Below are 14,345 nucleotides of genomic sequence, written 5' to 3' on the forward strand. Positions count from 1 at the left end.
ATGGAGTGACTAAAACTACTAAAACAAAGCAAGGCATAAGATTAAATAAACATATATTCATTTCAACATATACATTACGATATAAATTACACTTACGTAAAATTCTAGATAAATAATGGCAGATCGTTCACAAATGAGAGCTACTTATTAATTCTGCGCCTCTTTTCTGCTAATAAATATCAATATGGCTAACTGTGGAGCCGCACAAAATATTAAGTCCTTCTAGGACAACGAATGACATGAGAGTGTGTTGATGCCTACTGGCTGTGACAAGTGAGCGGTGTTAATTCATTTATTTTGCATTCTCTTGTCTTAAAAACTCAATACATATAATCTAACTAAATTAAATATTGTCTGTGCTCGAGTGCAAATGGTTCCTTAAACTGACCCCCAAATTGCGAGAGCAAAGGTGTACCACCTGCAGCTAGGCAATTTGTTGACGTATTTTCTTTATTTGTCATGTCATGAATCATAAGTTATTACGTATCTTGTTTCACAGATTCAACATACTTAAAATATGATAAAATGTCATACATCCACACAAATACATAAATAATATTTACATACAAGATAAATGAAAGTGAAAAGAAGAAATAAGAATATTTGATTCCGAGCAGTATTGAACCCAGGAACTCCGGTACCAAAGGCCAGTGCAGTGGTTCAGTGCTATCACTGCTAACCTGTGGAGAGTTCTCAATATTATATAACAGTTCTACACAGACTGTAACAAATTTCACAGTTCGTATTCACTTGTGCTGTTACTTTGTAAAAATTTTGTTGGGCATATACTCCATTGTTCTCTTTCAGTTCAAAATGTTATTACATATGTTCATTCAATAAATAAAATTAATTAATGGTTTTGTGCATATTCAGATATGTGTGAACATCTTCTCTTTAGAATGTCACTTATTAGAAATTGTTTATACTGTGCTAAAGTCTTTGCACTTTAAAATAAATACACGTGTCACACGTTTTGTTTACGTTGAGACGAAAGTTCTTGAAGAAAAGAGTTGGAGATCAACAATCCCGCAATGAAGCGTGCTTTGGAAGACGTAGTTAAAATGTGGTTTCGTCTTGGTAGGAATACATGGTGTTAGTGGTTCCATACTGACCAGTCCGTGTTACATCTACTCAATGACCTCCAATTTCGTCTGCCGAAAGGCGTATGTCGTCTCCTGGATATTGTGTCGTCGTTTCGTCGGAAAGTGTACCGTGGTTTTGCAACTCACGTCACCTATAGTGTCCCATCATGAGTGCAGTGAACCGTTTTTTTTTTTTTTAATTTGCACACAACTTTTTCATACATTGTTCGTTGCAAAACAAAATGTTCGTTCACAACAGAGAGCACAAAACATAACAAATATCACTTCACATTGAGTACAGTTTTCTGTTACATATTTACATAGATATAAAAAATTTTCTGTGAAACATGTACCTATGCATTTACATTACATTGTTTGCTTATACATATACATATTTTATATTTTTCAATTGCTTTAAACTAGATATTTACAAATACATATGGGTCAGACATAAAAAAAATTATCTTATAGGTTCAGTGTATTGTGATATATTCAGAAAATCCATTTTCTTTTATAGGTCTCTTCCCCTTTTTAATAAATTTTTCCTTTTAAGTATATTTTCCTTTACATCAGTACTATACAATAAGTGTTCTTCCTCATTAAATGTTTCCTGCAACATAAACTTTCATAATAGGTTAGAAAACATCTTTGAGATGATCTGTCCTGAAAAGTCATGATTACAATAAGACACGACACGTCACATCCAGAATCAATTCCAAATTAGCACATGCACAAAGTGTCATTTACAAATAAAATAAAGTATATAGCCTTGCTCAATTAATCTCATTTGTCATTTCCTGTAGGGTGTTTTTTTTTTTTTTTTTTTTTGGTGCATGTTGTGTTCATGTGGATTGTGGTGTGAGTGTGAATAGCAAATCAAGTGTCTATCATGCCAATTAATATATCAGGTTCAGGGCAGCAATTGTCTCCGGTCATTTAGTCTGTCGGCTTGTCTGCGGGGTATAAATAAATATAATGAGTAGCTGTGCTTTGCATGAAAATCGTTAGTTCTTCCTGTGTCTTATCTTCTTGCTACTGCTGCTGCTGCTACTGCTGGTGCTGTAAAATGTAGATACTTAAGATTATAGCTTATATCTTCTTCTTCTTCCAGCTTGCAGTATCAGATGTGACTTACCTTGTTGTTGTATCAGCATACTCTGCTAAGGGCTAAAGGTTTTCAAATCTTTGTGAGGGTACAAACCTAAAATTCTCTTATTCTTGGGGTTTTGTAACAGATATACTCCAGGGTGTGGTATATCAATGATTGTGTAAGGAACTTCATATAATGGACGCCACTTAACATTATGTTTTAGAGGTAATGACGATTTGTAGTGGGTCTTAAGTAAAACTTGCATGCCTATTGTAAAGTTTCGCCTTCTTTTCAGATTAGCACCATAGTTCTTATTTCTAATGTCAGCTTGTTCAGTAATTGCAATGAGTACTTCCCTTACCTTTTCCTCGTGTGAAGGTTTGGTGTCAGAAAATTTTGGTAGTGGGTTGCTCAATTCATTAGTTTCCTTTGTGTCAAACATGATTTCTCTGGGAGTATAGGGTGTGTTGTACATATTTAAATTGTTGTGTATTTCCTCAAAAAGTGCTAGGTAATGTATCCAGTTTGTGTGCTGTGTTGAGGTACAAGTTCTCATGAATCTATTTAATTCTCTAAAAACTCTCTCACAAGGGTTGGCTGATGCATGAAACTGATGCTCTTAATGTTATTGTCCTTTAGAAATTTTCTCCAGGTGAATCCTGCATAATACTTAGCGTTATCTGATAGAATGGCTTTAGGTTTTCCACAGTATGGCATGTAATCATTTGTGAATCTTCTGATGATGGTGTCTGCTGTGGGTGATTTAATGGCAAAAAGTTTGATGTGCTTAGAAAATATGTCATAAAATGCTAGAATGTATTTGCAACCTCCGATGCTAGTTGGATGAGGTCCGCTAACATCTGTACAAAGTATCTCTCTAAGTCCAGTAGGTAAGATAGAGTGCAAATCTGTTTTGGTGGATTGATTTTGTGGCTTGGATTTTTGACATATGAGAGATTTGCTGATAACATCATGTATTTTTCTTCTCATGTTTGGAAAATAGCAATATGTATGTAACTTGTTTAGACATTTCTTTGTTCCGTAGTGTCCCCAAACTGTGTGAGTGTGTGCAACGAGATTGTGTACAGAATCTTGTGGTATGCAAACGCACCAGTTAGTAGCATTTGTGTGTCTTTTGTAGAAAAGTATGTTGTTGTGTAACATGTATCTGTCTTGTAAAGTGTCATTGTGTTGTTGTACTATGATTTGTTTAATTTAGTACCAGTGTGGATCTGAATCTTGTAGTGTTGCCATGTTCGTGCATAGATCTATGTAGTATTGTGTAAACTGTTTGTCTTGCATGAGTAGTATTCTGTAATCATGTGTGTTCTCAAAGTCTGTATTCTTATGGTGTAATCCTTGAGGTAGTCTTGAAAGTGTGTCAGCTATTATGTTGTCTTTTCCCTTGATGTGCTTGATTTCGAAAGAGTAATTCTGTAATGCAAGTGCCCAGCGCGTAAGTCTAGGATGAATGAGTTTACATGACAAAAGGAAGGTAAGTGCTTGATGGTCAGTGTATATAATGGTGTGTCTTCCATACAGATAATAATTAAACTTTTTAAATGCCCATATAATAGATAATGTTTCCAATTCTGTGGTGGAGTAAGATCTTTCACATTCCGTTAAAGTCCAACTGGCAAAACCAATGATCTTAATATGTTCTGAAGTTCCTGTTTTAACAAGTTGGAAAAAACAACATCCCAAACCAATATTTGATGCATCACAAGCAATACAAAAGTTCAAATTGAAATCTGGATGTTCCAGCATGTTAGAATTTACTCTAAGGCTTCTTTGATTTTAGTAAAGTCATTTTCACAGTCTTGGTTCCAAATCCATACCTGGTTCTTCTTTAATAAGTTTAGTAAGTATCTGCTATTGAGTAACTGTTTAGGTATGAATCGTCTGAAAAATGAGCATAGACCGAGAAATGATTTTAACTGTTTCTTATTAGTGGGACTGGGGAAATGTCTGATAGCATCTAATTTTGAAGGGTCAGGTTTAATGCCTTGAGTGTTGATGATGTGTCCTAGGTATTTAATCTCAGAACAAGCAAATCTAGATTTACAAATATTGGCAGTGATACCAGCTTGTGTGAATCTGCATAGTAAAGTGTTCAGGGTATCAGTGTGTTCCTTCCAGGTTTCTGAGGCAATCAGTATGTCATCTGCATAGTGTGTAACAGTTTCTAGTAAATCATCACCGAGTACAGAGTTTAGTGCAGTAATGAATACTCCTGAGCTTACATTTAGGCCAAATGGTAATACACAAAATTGATAAGTTCTGCCACCAAACATAAAGGCTGTATATTTTCTGGATTCTTTGCTTATTGGCACCTGCCAAAACGAATTTTTAAGGTCTATTGTAGAGAAATATTTTGCATCCAAGAACTTCTGAAGTTGTTCGTCAAGATTTTCTGGTTGTGTCCTCATAGGTAAGATAATTTGGTTGATAGCTCTTGCATCTAATACTAACCTGATACTTCCATTGTGTCTTTTCACTACATGCAAAGGGCTACAATATGGAGATGTTGATGGTGTTGTGGCGTAACAAGCTAGTCACGCCACACTGAGGAGGAAGCCGAAAGGCACGCGTACACACACGCCGACTGGCGTCAAGTCTGGAACAGGATACGTATTGAATACTATAAAGAAAATACGTATCTTTGGAATATACTTAACTTTTAATGCTTCCTTTGGTACATCTCTCTTGACTATACAAATGAGACTCGTAAGATACATGCACTGATCCAATGGCGCCTTGCTAAGTAGTAGCCATTAACTTAGCTGAAGGCTATTCTAACTGTCTCTCGGCAAATGAGAGCAAAGGCTTCGTCAGTATAGTCGCTAGCAACGTCGTCGTACAACTGGGCCGAGTTCTCGTACGTCTCTCGAGGCCTGCCGTGTGGTGGCGCTCGGTCTGCGATCACACAGTGGCGACACGCGGGTCCGACATGTACTAATGGACCGCGGCCTATTTAAGCTGCCACCTAGCAAGTGTGGTGTCTGGCAGTGACACCACAGATGGTTCTATAATATTCCATGTAATCATTTTCTTTAGTTCTTCCCAAACTGCAGGTCGCAGAGCTAGAGGTACATTGTATGACTTGTGGTAATAGATTTGGTGAGGCTTGACTTCAGGTTTAATGCCTTGTGTGTTGATGATGTGTCCTAGGTATTTGATCTCAGAACAAGCAAATCTAGATTTACAAATATTGGCAGTGATACCAGCTTGTGTGAATCTGCATAGTAAAGTGTTCAGGGTATCAGTGTGTTCCTTCCAGGTTTCTGAGGCAATCAGTATGTCATCTACATAGTGTGTAACAGTTTCTAGTAAATCATCACCGAGTACAGAGTTTAGTGCAGTAATGATGTGTTGATCCTACCTGGCTTACTAGTGAAAACATCCTTATTCTTAAGTAAAATATGTTTAAGCTGGGATCTCTCCTCTTCATTAATAGCATCACATTCTGATAACTTAGAATTAATTTGTGTAAGTACATCATTCACTACCTCACCGTGTGATACAGGTTGTTGTGTGGAATCTATGTCAGTCTCACGTATAATCTGTATCTTGTAGCCAGAACAGTGCTTGTTATGGTCTACTAGTCGAGTGTCCAAGTTCAAAACCATGTCTCTGCCTTGATACTTAAAATAACAAATGCCTTTGGAGAAGTCTATAGTACAGTCCTTCTCGCAAAGAAAATCAATACCCAATATACAATTGGCAGCAAGGCTTTTGACAACTAGGAAAGGCCATTGTACGATTCCATTTCCCATATTAACAGTCACAAATACCTGCTTATCAACTCTACCTGACTTATTACCTAATGCAGTTAATATTAAACAGTTTTGAACTGGGAACTCTGGTATCTTAGAAGTTTTCTTCATCATAGTATGAAAATTGTGAGAAATCACACTGACAGCAGCTCCTGTATCAATAATTATGTTAGTAGGTATACTTCCTTCAATGCCTGAGGTGGATGACAGTACAAATCCTTTCTTTACATTGTGACATTGTGTGTTGTCATTTATCAGATCATCACCTAAGTTTCCACTTTCATTATATCTTAAGAATAGTGTAGGCAACTCTTGTTGTGTAAATGTTAATTTTTCTTGTTTCACAGTTTCACTAGCAAGTGTGTATTCAAATATAGTTTCTAAATTGAAGTTGCCCTCCAAATGTTCCTCAGTCACGACCTGGGGCTCAGTAATGACTGGTTCTAGTTTACCTGGTTTGTCTGGTCACTGGCAAGTGTAGTTGTAGTTTCATTAGCTACCTCAATAATATTTACATTAGGTATTGTCTTTGCCAATCGCCTGTCTGTTTTCGGTTGGCTGAAGTCACTTGTTGGTTTGTGTTGCTTGTTTGTGCAAAATTCCCTTGTGGCATCTGAATATGATTTTGTGGTGGCGGTTGCGGTGTTTGCCACTGTCTCACATAATACTGGTTGTCGTTCTGGTTAAAGTGCGGTTTAAGTGTTCCATTTCTTGTGTAATCTGTGTTGTTGTGAATTTTGCTGCGTGTTTGGTAATGTAGCAATGTAGACATGTTGATTCCTACTGCGTGAGTTGTGTGTTGGTTCTTGTTCTTCATACAGTAAATCAACAGCATCTAACTTTTCCAAAAAATATTCAGGATCGTCGTCCGGTAAGTATAGTAATTTCTCTTTAATATTAAAAGGAAGTCTTACTTTCAGTGATCGGATCACATCTTTTGGTTTCACTGGTTCATTAAGGAAGTGTGTCATGTTTAGGTACTTCTCGAAATATCTGCGCAGGTTGCCGTTTTTAGGATTGAAGTGTTCGGGTTCAGTGACTTGTTTGCGGATGCGTTCCTGCACAGTGGGTGACCAAAACGTATTCAAGAAGGCGCGTTCAAACTGCTCGTATGTTACACATCTGTCGCTTTCATGGTAAGCCCAGACAGCAGCGTCCCCTTGAATGTAATCCACAACGTACGCAATGCGTTTGTGGTCGCTCCACGAACGTGGGAATGCGTTCCTAAAAGCTTTTAAGAAGATGACAGGGTGTACAGTGTTTTTGCCTGGTATAAAAGGTTGGAATTTACGGTGCTTGAATAGACTTTCTTCTTCTTTGTTACGTGTTCGTCTGTTTCTTTCCGTGTAATCATTGAATTCTTCCCTGTGTACATGGTTCTTCATCAGAATAATTGTATTGTATTTCAGGTGATGGGTATCTGTTGCTATGCGCGTCAGTGTATTGTGTATTTGAGTGTTGAAATTCGTGTGTGTACATGTGTTCATTTCCGAATCGAGATTTTCTTCTGTGTGTGTAAGAATGTGTAGTGGGTGTATAATTCTGTTGTGCTTGGCATTGAGTTGTCTTTGTTTGCATATCGTCATCGATTACTTGTCTATTGTTGTTCATGTATTCCACTACAGAATCGTGCACAATATGTGGCAATTTGTTTTGTATACATTCTTCAAAAATTTCGTCTTTGTGTGCCGTCCATTCTTTAAATTGTGAATTAATGCGAGACAAATGGGGTTCAGCCTCTATCTGTATTGTTGTGTGAATCTGTTTGTGAATGTCAGCTACGTTTGTTTCTATTGTATTCACCTTTAAATTAATTTCGTCACATGCGTGCGTGTTTGATTCTAATTTGCAATTAATAGTTTCACATGTTTTTATCAAGTCATGGATGTGATTGGCATTGTCGCTTTGTCGTAACTCTAAATTTTCGAATTTTTCCGTAAGATCGTCGACCTGCTTGGCAAGACGTGTATTAATTTCATCAACCTTTTGAGTCAGTGTGGCGAAGTCTGATTTAATGTCATTTCGGAAGGCTGCATTGTCTGTCATTAATTGTGAGAATTTTTCGTCATTATCTTGTTTAATATTGGATATGCCTTCCAAAATTGAATTCAGTATAGCGCCAAAATTTTGATTGCAAAATGAGCTTGCCCCCGCCGCGTCATTAGACGTGACGTGGTCTCTCAGGTTTGGTTCTGAATTGCTCCTCTCGGCGTTTATGTGTGTCTGTAGCGGATTATTTTGATGTGTTTGCGTGTCTGTATTAATTTCTGTGTCTGAATGTGTCTGTGTATCCATGTTTGCATTACTTGATTGTTGTTCCATTGTGTACTGGTGTCGAGTTTTCACCATATCATCAATAAATTGTGTGCAAGAAAAAAAATGTTTAAACGCGTAGTGTGAAAACGCACTGCCTATGTGTGTGTTTAAATGACTGAGAATGATTGAGAGAAGACTTTAAAGATCGAAAGAAGCAAACGTGTTAATGGTGACTAGCCATGTTGCTTGAATCTTGCACAATGTCGGCCATATTGTGCAATGTAACTTGCGTATTGTTGGATCGGAATGTAATTCGTCTGAATAATGAGATTTCGCGGAATTTGGAAAAAATTACTGAATGGAAACTGAATATTGAATTTAATGCTGAGAAAAATAATGTTGAATGAAAAATGTGCTTGGAATCAATTGTGGATGCGCCAGTGCTGCGTCTTACCGTACATGTCGTCTTGATGCGAAGATTGCATTTCCAGTCCAAATTGTCTCCAGATTTTATTCGTTTTCTTCAATATTCTCATCACATAGGTTGTTGCCGGTCAGGATGTACATGAAAAAGAAAAATTAGTTGTAGTACAGATACAATAATGAGTCGTAGCACATAGTCGCCAGTGTAACAAGTAAAAAATATAAAATAAAATAATAATAAAATATAATAATAATTGTTAGTTTGGATAAGTAATTGAGGGATTAAAATTTTACGCCGTGAATTTATCGAGCTTCGCACGTCCGAAGATGTACGGAACGTAGCCAGGGCTCATTATGTATTTTTTTTTTTTTTTTTTGTAGACAGAGTCTGATATCTGACCTCAGCATCAATCATGAAAATGGAGTGACTAAAACTACTAAAACAAAGCAAAGCATAAGATTAAATAAACATATATTCATTTCAACATATACATTATGATATAAATTACACTTACGTAAAATTCTAGATAAATAATGGCAGATCGTTCACAAATGAGAGCGACTTATTAATTCTGCGCCTCTTTTCTGCTAATAAATATCAATATGGCTAACTGTGGAGCCGCACAAAATATTAAGTCCTTCTACGACAACGAATGACATGAGAGTGTGTTGATGCCTACTGGCTGTGACAAGAGAGCGGTGTTAATTCATTTATTTTGCATTCTCTTGTCTTAAAAAATCGATACATATCATCTAACTAAATTAAATATTGTCTGTGCTCGAGTGCAAATGGTTCCTTAAATCACGTAACGCGAATATATATATATATATATATATATATATATATATATATATATATATATATATATATATATATATATGAAGATTACAGCTGATAAACTGAAATCTGACTAATATTATACAAGTGTTTTACAACATGGAAATTCTGCCAGTGTTATATCTTTTCAATTAAAAATTACTGTATGCAAATCACTCTCGACTGAACGGATACAAATACATACTTCCGCCACCACACGAACTGGCGAAATACAGTACACGAAATAGCAGGGGGACACACAAACAATAGTGAGAAGCGTTATTCACACCAGAGCAGGCCAGTTACGATGGTAAATATGCCGTCAAGTTCTGTGTGACATATCAATTGAGAACAATTAGTAATAACTTTAGCTGAATCACTTAAATTAGTACAATTCCGTGAAGTCAAGAGCGAGATTTTAAAAAGGCACTTCAACGGACCTGGGATCATGACCAGGAAGCATACTTGAGAGTAACATATTTGAGAGTACATAAGCGTAGCTTCAGCTTGTTTCAGATTAAATAATAATACCAACAGCCCCCAGAGAAGCAGCAGATTTGTTAATTGTAACCGCAACCGCCTTGTAGATATAATCGGAGGACGACCAGGAGCCAGCTAGATATCAGGGGACACAGTGTTCAATGTTTTCAAACGCAAGCCCCGTGTTGACGACCGGCGTGAAGTCGCTCTGATACAGTTGTGGTCATGACGTTTGACTTGGTCCTTTTGACAGCAACTAATCAACTCAAAAACGTTCAGGGACATGTATAGCAGAAAACTAAATTTCCTCTCAAGACTGCACGTCCATGTAGTGCCCCTCTACCAATTAGGGACCGATGACCTCAGCAGCTTGATTCCATAGGAACTTACCACAAATTTCCTCTATGAACGGTCACCGATTGCGCATGCGCTGCTGTACTGACTGTCAGAGGTCCCTCCTGGGGGAAGACTCATACACTTCCCCGTAGGCTCGGCCGCACTGCCCTCCTGCGGTAAGAGACAAAGCTAGTGTGGCACGCTAACCAAAGATCTTTGGTATTACGCGATCAATTACGTGGACACAACGATATCGATCCGAGCCGACCACCTCTCGAACAGTGACCTTTAGTACAAGGCTCTGCAGAAGTTAATGACGAGATAATGTAAAATTACATATTAGCGATTCGGTGGAAATAAAGGAAAATGTGGAGAATGTTGCCACTGGTCCTCCAGTCGTGAATAGAAAGTCATACGTCATGTGGAGTGAGGTCTGCGTAACTACAGCGCCAAATGGAGCTGGGTCCACAATTCGAGGCAGTTGAAGGAACGGGAAAATCGCGAGTACTTACGGTACACTGTACTGGTTATTGTAACATGGCTCAGAGAGAAAGTTTGGATGACTACACGTGGAAAAGAATCAACAGGAAACTGGAAGGTGAAAGTGTGACGAGCGTAGCCCACTAGTTTGATACTGACCACGGCGTTGTTTCATGTGCACGGAGAGCGTACGGGATCCCCGGGCACCACAGACATATGAAGAGAAGGTGGTCGGCGACGCTCAACTACGGCAGCAAATGACCGCTACATTGTGCAACAAGCAAGAAAGGACTGACTTCGAGCAGCAGGTGCAATTGCAACCGCGTTTTACAGGACTGTAAGGCGCGCAATCTCACGTTCTACAGTGGACTTCATAGAGGTGGTCTTTATGCCCGATGCCAAGTTAGTTGTGGTCCGTTGACATCCGCACCTCGGCGCCATCGTTGGCGATGGTGCTAAGAGCATAGCGACTGTTCCAAAGGGAAATGGGCCCACGCGCTTTTCACACTGGGGTGAGAAGATTCAGTCTGCGTAGTGATTCTGGATGTACCCTGAATATAACATTGTCGAACATGATCGTTTCGGTGGTCCAGGTGTTAAGGGGTGTGGAGGTAGCTTATTCCATGGGCGTACTGACCTCTAAATCATTGAACACAGCACACTTACTGGCCAACATGATTGTGACACTGTACTCCTTTCCTATGTGCGTCCTTTACAGGGATGCATTTGCCCCTTATTTATTTTTATGGATGACGATGCTCGACTGTATCGAACACCATAGATGGAGGGGCTCTTGAAACGAGTCCGCCTGCTTAGCTGAGTGGTACCGTGCTTGTCTACCACGCTAAAAAATGGAAATGATCGTATGGCATTGTTTCCTGGGGGACTCCATGCGGGGGAGTTCGGCTGCCGTATGGCAAGACCTTTTTAGCTGACGCCACTTCGGCGACTTGCGGGTCAATGATGATCAAAATGATGATGAAGGACACACCAGCCCCCTGGCGGGAATCGAACTAGGGCCCCCTGCGTGGTATGCGGAGACGCTACCGCTATTCTTTTTTTTTTATCGTTGTGTTTGGTCGTTTCGGACGTCACTTGACATCCGTTCAAGTTCGTTTGTTGATCCTTCCACTCAGTTTTTTATTACAGAGGCCAACCAGCACTCTGACCGAACACGCTGAGCTACCGTGCCGGCAACTACGGAGGCGGACGCCTACCATGCATGGAGATTTCGTCCGCCCCTGGACTGGGTGTTGCGTTGTCCTCATGATCATCTCATCCTCATCGACGCGCAAGTCGCTCAATGTGGCGTCACATGAAATAAGACTTGCAACACGGCGGCCGAACTTCCCCGGATGGGGCCTCCCGGTCAACAATGCCATACGATCATTTCTTGGAACGAGAGGATATTCGGCGAATGGACTGGCCTGCCCATTCCCCAACTTATACCCCATCGAGCACATGCGCTGGGAAGATGTATTAGATCCGATTGCGCCAATGACCATCCAGCAGCTATTAACAGCGCTGTTGGAGGAACGGAAAGCCGTATCACACGAACTCATTGGCAACCTTGTGGCGATCATGCATTGACATAGGTGGTGATCACACACACTATTAAGGAACAAGTCACGCTTTCTGTAATTTCCAGAGGGCCATAATAAATAGTGGTGACGAAGTATAACAATTGTCTCTAAATAAAAGTGTCATTTCTGTTTGTGTCATTGCTTATTTCCGTCAATTACCTCCTTTAACATACTGTAGCAGGATTGTTGCTTGGCTGTAACACATCAAGAGAAGTTTTAAACACCAGTGTACTTCATACATACCTACTGAAAGAACAGCACTTCCGTGTCAGAGGTAAACGATACATGGCCACTACAGATTCCAACTGAGCTTCCAGGAATCTATTCCCGATGGTGCCGTAACCTCTGTCCAGTTTACAGTTGTTGCCGTCCACGTGTTCGACAGACCCTACGATGGTCTTGTGTTGTGGTGCTTCTAGAAGACCCTCCGCCTACTCTCGTGGCTATGCCGCATGCCGGCAGGTGCCTGGTGAAGCAGCACGCTGACAAGATGGGGCGCCCCGCGGCCCCGCCCACGGCGGTGAGCTGCTTGCGGCGGTTGTCACTCGCTGCCAAGAAGGGTCGGCGCATCAAGCGCTCAACAGTCGCCGCCAGGAAGCGGCGACCGCGTATCAGACGCCGCCCCAGCGGCGCCCACCACCGCAGCCGCAGCCGCAGCCGCAGCCGCCAACGTAGCCGCACCCACAGCAGCCGGCGTGCTCGTGTCTGCTAGCCTGCTAGGCCGGCGCCTCGTCGTGTGTCTTCTGTAACTGCCGCAAATCATATCCTCGTACTGACACGTCCTACGGAAAAATTGTTATGTGATATATTTGGTTACTTCAGTGATTTCATACATACTGTTTTATCGATTAAACCCTTACAAATAAATTTTATTGAATATTAGTTATCATCAAACAACTCCATCTTGTTGAAAATAAATGCTCTAAAACAGAATTAACAACTTTCGCTGGCTCTTTAGTATTTGCTTTGTTTTATTATTACTCGCATAACAACTAATATATGAGATAAAATATGTTGTTACGAAAAGAGCCCCGAAATACCTTTTAGTGATGCTGTGCTGTGACTTTCTTTGAATAATTAATTTTCAACAAAACAAAATATATTATGTTGTTATTGTTCTGCATCTGGCTTTCTATTAAAGGAACATTTTTTCGTTACTGTAACTCGCCATAAACTTCAACATATCTTCCTTACTTTACTGTTATTGAAAAAGTTAATGAAAATTATTTCGTTATCAATACTGACGTTACAGTACGCAATGATTGTTCAACACCAAAATTTTGCAGTGGATTTTTGTTAACTGTATGACACCAATAAGTACCACGACTATCACGAGAACATGAGACTATTATCAAAGGAAAAGATGTTTTTACTATAATGTTTGCCAGACCAGAACTACGCACAGCATGATTTCTTTTATGTTATGAAGGTAAATTATCTTTTTGCACTGTTAATAATATATTATCAGCAGCCCGAGTCAACCTGTAAAACACATCATAAAATCTGCTGCTCTGCTCTGCAATTCCGGAAGCTGAAAGAAATTATTTTAGTTCACTATTACCTGCCCGCTTCTTTGCGGTATGATTGATTTTATTTAATTCAGTTTGAATGCGCCGCGGCAGCGGCTTGTTCGTTCGTAGCGCAGCTTATAAAATAAATAAAATAAAATAAAATATAGTATTAATTATTCTATCTGTATGATGGTGATTGGTTGTAATTAATATTTGCTTATCTGGAACGTGGACGTTTAATTATTCGGTATCAGACGCTTGACAATGGCTTTTTCGTAAATGTAATGTTATTCGTAGTTCACCGTGAAATAATACTCAAATAATCGGACTTCGTATTTAAATCGTTTCCAAAGACTGCTGCGGTAGGTGCGGACTCAAATCTAAATCTCAATATTAGAATAATTTGCCAGCCATGTCAATACGTCGTACAGAGGTGACTGTCTACTAAACATAAAAAGTTTACACAGTTAGTTAAATCAGATATATTCAACGAATAAGCCTACAGTTAAAT

Source organism: Schistocerca nitens, chromosome 8 (assembly GCF_023898315.1).
Source record: "Schistocerca nitens isolate TAMUIC-IGC-003100 chromosome 8, iqSchNite1.1, whole genome shotgun sequence".
Lineage (NCBI taxonomy): Eukaryota > Metazoa > Arthropoda > Insecta > Orthoptera > Acrididae > Schistocerca > Schistocerca nitens.